Source organism: Saccopteryx bilineata, chromosome 2 (genome assembly GCF_036850765.1).
Source record: "Saccopteryx bilineata isolate mSacBil1 chromosome 2, mSacBil1_pri_phased_curated, whole genome shotgun sequence".
NCBI lineage: Eukaryota > Metazoa > Chordata > Mammalia > Chiroptera > Emballonuridae > Saccopteryx > Saccopteryx bilineata.
Window position 1 is genome coordinate 375,780,063 of NC_089491.1, and position 6,810 is coordinate 375,786,872.

Below are 6,810 nucleotides of genomic sequence, written 5' to 3' on the forward strand. Positions count from 1 at the left end.
TCCTGAAATACTACTAGTTTTCCCCACATTCCAAATGACCAGTTAGGAGAACACCCTGGAAAATCTGTTGGGATCAATTAAGCCATAGTATGTCACCTCAATAAGTTCAATAAAAAAGTTAAAAAAAAAAAGACATAGTCCCTAGGAAATTCTAAATTTAAGATTAAGTCAGATTTGTGAACACAAATTTAACAATCTGAAGTATGATAGTAAAGATAAAGGTGTTCATATAATATGTATTTTTTTTTTTTTTCTGAAGCTGGAGACCGAGAGAGACAGTCAGACAGACTCCCGCATGCGCCCAACCGGGATCCACCCGGCACGCCCACCAGGGGCAACGCTCTGCCCACCAGGGGCTGATGCTCTGCCGCTCCGGGGCGTCGCTCTGTTGCGACCAGAGCCACTCTAGTGCCTGGGACAGAGGCCAAGGAGCCATCCCCAGTGCCCGGGCCATCTTTTGCTCCAATGGAGCCTTGGCTGCGGGAGGGGAAGAGAGAGAGACAGAGAGGAAGGAGAGGGGGAGGGGTGGAGAAGCAGATGGGCGCCTCTCCTATGTGCCCTGGTCAGGAATCGAACCCGGGACTTCCGCACACCAGGCCGACGCTCTACCCTGTACAGGGTTAGGAACACTTTCTTCTTAGTTCTTGGAATGGAAGAAATAGCCATTCTGCATCCTGGCCACTTCAAGCAGAAAAGGAGTCTACTGGAGGGATGGTGGAGACAGAGTTGATGGAAAGCAGGAGACCCTAACTCAGAAAGCAGTTAACTGAGAGGCTGCCAAGTAGGGAAATCCAGCTCAGATCTCAACCTTGGAAGTGTCCATCCACTATTGGTGCCACCAACCCTGTGCTCCCATAGTCGGGAATCTCATAGTAGGGAATCTCATAGCTGGGAATAAGCATGCTGTGTTACTGATTTACTGATTTTAGTCTGACTAGCCATGAAGTAGAGTTAAATAAGGATGAACTAACAAAGTAAGCTTATAAATGAATGTCTGTAAAATGTTAAAATCCAGTTTATTGCTCTTATAACCACGATTTAATATCACCAGTTTAGTGATCACAGTTGTGTATTCTGTAACAAATCAAAAGTATGTAATCAATAAAGCGTCAACCTGGAAACGCTGAGGTTGCCGGTTCAAAACCCTGGGCTTGCCTGGTCAAGGCACATATGGAGTTGATGCTTCCTGCTCCTCCCCCCTTCTCTCTCTCTCTCCTCTCTCTCTCTCTCTCTCTCTCTCTCTCCCCTCTCTATATTGAATAAATAAATAAATAAATCTTAAAAAAAAAGTATGTAATCAATGCTGTGCTTTCACCTCTGGCCAAGTTCTCATTACAGTTGAAAGGCCTGTTTCCCTCTGGCTGTCACACATCAAGGGTTAACATCCGAGCAAAGAGGGATAAGCATCAGCGGTATCTATATAATTCCACCTCAGCCTTGCCCCCTGTTGGGCAAATAAGTTTATAAAATGTGATTTTTATGCTCACTTTGTTAAAAAAATGGCTGCTGCCCAGATATGTGATCTGTGATACTGCTGGTTGCCTTCCTGCTTGGGAAGGGGTTTTGTTATGCTAATGTGTGCTGGAGGAGGGGTCTGTGTGGGCCCAGGTAGTTTTTAAAAAGTTTGTAAAGAAGGAGGAGCTAGGAGGCCATTTTTTTTGCAGAAGCCACGTTATTGCAGAGAGAGAAGAAGCAGCCAAGATGGCGGGGTGCTGAAGGAGAAGCCAGTTTGTGCAGAGAGAAGGAGATGGGAACGAGAGGGGACTGAGCTGGTGGGGCCTTTGATTCTAGGAAAACCTGGATAAAGTCAGTGGCTTTGGGAGCTCTGAATGGATAGGGAAGTGTTTTCTCACTGTGTGTGTATTTACTCACCTGCTAGTGCAAGGCTAGAATAAAGGTAATGGCCCACCATTTCTTGGCTCTGCAGTTTCATTACCGTCAGCCCAAATTCAATGAGAACCTGCATGCAAATAACCACGAAGGCGGCGGCGGCCCCTGGCCTTCCACCCCCTTCAAGCGGGAGCTATATGACTCCACCTCAGCCTTGCCCCCCTTCTCCTCACATCTACCATGCTGAGACTTGCAGTTCTGAAGTTCTGATTCTCACTAAGGCAAGAGGATAACCTGATGTGGGAATGTGTGGACACCGGCTGCAGAGAACAATAGCTATAGTTTATAAGTTACCAGCTAGCTTCAGTTCCTGTAACAACCAAAGCAGCAGAGACTCCGACCTTCAGATATGCCAGCTCCGAGACATGGTGACCTTCAACTAGTTATCTGAACAAACTGTGCTGTCCCCTCAGCAAAGAACTCTCAACCCCCTTCTTTTGTTCCTTTGTTTTATTTTTTGTTTATTCTCCCTCCTTTTCCCTCCTTATAAAAACCCCTGCCTGTGCCTGACCGGGCGGTGGCACAGTGGATAGAGCATCGGACTGGGATGCAGAAGACCCAGGTTCGAGACCCCAAGTTCACTAGCTTGAGCGAGCGCTCATCTGGTTTAAGCAAAAGCTCACCAGCTTGAGCCCGAGGTCGCTGACTCGAGCAAGGGGTTACTCGGTCTGCTGAAGGCCCGCGGTCAAGGCACGTATGAGAAGGCAATCAATGAACAATTAAGGTGTTGCAATGCACAACAAAAAACTAATGATTGATGCTTCTCATCTCTCCATTCCTGTCTGTCTGTCCCTCTCTCTGACTCTCTCTCTGTCTCTGTAAAAAAACAAAAAAACAAAAACCTGCCTGTACCAAAAGAGTAAGATGGGTTTTGGAGGAAAAGACCCCTGGTCACCCCATCTTCTTAGGCTGCTGGCTCTTGAATAAACCTTTTTCCTTCTCATCAGTGCCTATGTTGTGTAATTGGTTTTCATGGCAACAGGCAGTTGGACTTGTGGGTCATTTTTCTGGTTTCATTGTCATTACACTGTATATATTGTTCCAGCTGCACTTGCATCTTCAAGACAATTTGTTGAGTTAAAAAAAATGTCAAGTGAAATTATTTGATTGACTGCCATAGCCTGACACGTGCGCTGATTTATGACAGGTAGGGGTGGAGGGAGTGTTGCCTCATAAAGTTTGACAACACGAGATACTGCCCCAGAATTGGAGGAGTGTTTGAGCACAAAAATGAATATCTCACCACAACACCATTTTCCTACTTGAAGAAACCATTTGTAAGGAGAGAGCATAATAATTCATTGATTTCCATTTCTAGCACTCAAGGATTTGCATTCTTATACCCCTTTATTTCCCATTTGCTAAAATTAGATAAATATTTGTATTAAATCGATTACATACATCTACATTATCATGATCACATAAATACTATTTATTATTGAGTGAATCTATACATACTATGATAGTATTTCCTTCATAGTATTTCCTTCCTTGGAATGTTTTTTGTTTGTTTTTTTACAGGGACAGAGAGAGAGAGTCAGAGAGAGGGATAGACAGACAGGAACGGAAAGAGATGAGAAGCATCAATCATCAGTTTTTCATTGTGACACCTTAGTTGTTCATTGATTGCTTTCTCATATGTGCCTTGACCGCGGCCTTCAGCAAACTACGTGACCCCTTGCTCAAGCCAGCAACCTTGGGTCCAAGCTAGTGAGCTTTTTGCACAAGCCAGATGAGCCTGCACTCAAGCTGGCGACCTTGGGGGTCTCAAACCTGGGTCTTCCGCATCCCAGTCCGACGCTCTATCCACTGCGCCACTGCCTGGTCAGGCCTTCCTTGGAATGTTTTTTCTTGAAGATAATTATCTTTTTTTTTTTTTTTTTTTTTTTAATTTTTCTGAAGCTGGAGACCGAGAGAGACAGTCAGACAGACTCCTGCATGCGCCCGACCGGGATCCACCCGGCACGCCCACCAGGGGGCGACGCTCTGCCCACCAGGGGGCGATGCTCTGCCCCTCCGGGGCGTCGCTCTGTTGCGACCAGAGCCACTCTAGCGCCTGGGGCAGAGGCCAAGGAGCCATCCCCAGCGCCCGGGCCATCTTTACTCCAATGGAGCCTCCGCTGCGGGAGGAGAAGAGAGAGACAGAGGAAGGAGAGGGGGAGGGGTGGAGAAGCAGATGGGCACTTCTCTTGTGTGCCCTGGCCGGGAATCGAACCCGGGACTTCTGCACGCCAGGCCGACGCTCTACCACTGAGCCAACCGGCCAGGGTGATAATTATCTTATTTTTTAAAAGACTTTATTCATTTTAGAGGAGAGAGAAGGGGGCAGTGGAGCAGGAAGCATCAACTCCCATAGTGCCTTGACCAGGCAAGCCCAGAGTTTCTAACCGGCGACCTCAGCATTTCAAGGCCGAGGCTTTATCCACTGCGCCACCACAGGTCAGGCAAACTCATGTTTTATTTGCATATTTTTTTGTGCCTGTTGACAATTACTTTCAAATTTTTCAACAGCCTGGTTCGAACCTATCAAATGAAGTTTTTCAAAGCAGCCTTCTGACACATTCCGTCCTCTGCTTCTGACACATTCCGTCCTCTGCTTCAGGGTACTCAGGCCTGCCACCAGCTGGTGCGTTAGGAATTCCCAACCCTTCTCTGTGTTGGAGTCTCTCTATTTCCTAGACATTGTCCTCCTTTTTCTTGGCTTCCTCCTTTATATTATGGAGCTTCCTGAGAAAGAATATATAGGAGGTAAAATATTTGAGTCCCTGCATGTCTGAAAATACCTTTCTTTTCCTTGAGTGCTTGAGACATAGTTTGGAAAAATCATTTCTTTTCTTTTCTTTTCTTACCATTGATTTGAGATTGAGAGGAAGGGGGGAGAAGAGGAGGGGTAAGAGGAAGAGGGGGCGGGGAGAGAGGGAGAGAGCTAGATAGAGAGAAGCATCAACTCATTGTTCCATTCAGTTGTGCACTCATTGGTTGCTTCTCCTGTGAGTCTGACCAAGGGCCGCAACCTCTGCGCGCCAGGACGACACTCTGGTGGAGTTGGATCCAATTCTACCTGGCTTTGTGGAGGAAGGTTTTGCGGGAAAGTCAGCTGAAATTCTTGCAAATTATCTAGTACAAATTAACCATTGAAGTGTGAAGGAGGGATTCTCTCTTCTAACTTCCCTTCCTTTTACTCTCATAGGGCCCCAGCTACAATATCAAGATGGTAAGAACAGGTCATAAGTGAACCAGGAATGTCTTGAGTAGGCTAGTGGGGGTCAGAACTCTGTGGAGTATTTCACCACAAAGCAGCTAGACCCCCTGTTTCTTTTTTTTTATTAATTTTTAAAATTTATTTATTCATTTTAGAAAGGAGAGAGAGAGGGGGAGAGAGAGAACGGGGAGGAGCAGGAAGCATCAACTCCCATATGTGCCTTGACCAGGCAAGCCCAGCGTTTCGAACTGGCGACCTCAGCATTTCCAGGTCAAGGCTTTATCCACTGCGCCACCACAGGTCAGGCTAGACCCCCTGTTTCAATTCAGTGTTTTCCCCCAGAAATTTCCATAAGACACTAGTTAAACCCAATTGATATCGGTTTTAGAGGTTTGTGTCTAGTTAGACAATGTACAAAATTGATGTCTTAAATGCTTTTATGCCCCTTCCTTTGCCACTCAATAAGAATTGCTTAAACATGCCACCCTCCAGGGCTGCACTGCAGATCACATTTTGTTTCTCTGTTTCCCCAAGTGTAGGATGGGTACTGCAGGTATACCCAATTTGACAGCAGCTGGCAGACAGGTTACAAAAAAGACACTGAACCGCAGAGTGAAAAAATTACTCCAGCCTGACCAGGCGGTGGCGCAGCGGATAGAGCGTCGGACTGGGATGCGAAGGACCCAGGTTCCAGACCCCGAGGTTGCCAGCTTGAGCGCTGGCTCATCTGGTTTGAGCAAAAAACTCACCAGCTTGTACTCAAGGTCGCTGGCTCAAGCAAGGGGTTACTTGGTCTGCTGAAGGCCCGCGGTCAAGGCACATATGAGAAAGCAATCAATGAACAACTAAGGTGTTGCAACGAAAAACTGATGATTGATGCTTCTCATCTCTCTCCGTTCCTGTCTGTCCCTATCTATCCCTCTCTCTGACTCTCTCTCTGTCTCTGTAAAAAAAAAAAAAATCACTCCTTTTTCAAAACTTTTTCCTTCCTGAATAACTCAACGAAAGTTTTATTTGGTGTCAGCTCTTCTAACACTTCTGAATCCTCTTTTTTTTTTTTTTGTATTTTTCTGAAGCTGGAAACAGGGAGGCAGTCAGACAGACCCCCGCATGTGCCCGACCGGGATCCACCCGGCATGCCCACCAGGGGACGATGCTCTGCCCATCTGGGGTGTTGCTCTGTTGCAACAAGAGCCATTCTAGCGCCTGAGGCAGAGGCCATGGAGCCATCCTCAACGCCCTGGGCCAACCTTGCTCCAATGGAGCCTTGGCTGCGGGAGGGGAAGACAGAGACAGAGAGGAAGGAGAGGGGGAGGGGTGGAGAAGCAGATGGGCGCTTCTCCTGTGTGCCCTGGCTGGGAATCGAACCCGGGACTCCTGCACGCCAGGCCGACGCTCTACCACTGAGCCAACCGGCCAGGGCTTGAATCCTCTTTTTTTTTTTTTTAATTAAAGAGAGAAGACATATCTAGCTGGTGTTTAATAATATTCTATTTGATTTTCCATTCTGTTTATGGTAAGTGATACTGATTTTCTTTTAAGTAAAAGCTTTATTGATACAATTCACTTATGATGAGGGAGAGGTCCAGAATGATGTCTACATAGAGAAGTGCTGGTAAAAGGGGAGAAAAGAGCTGGACTGGGGGAGTAGGGATAGGGGACATAATGAGTTCAGTTTTTGTATTTTCCAGGTATTCATTGAAAATGCCTAATAGCCA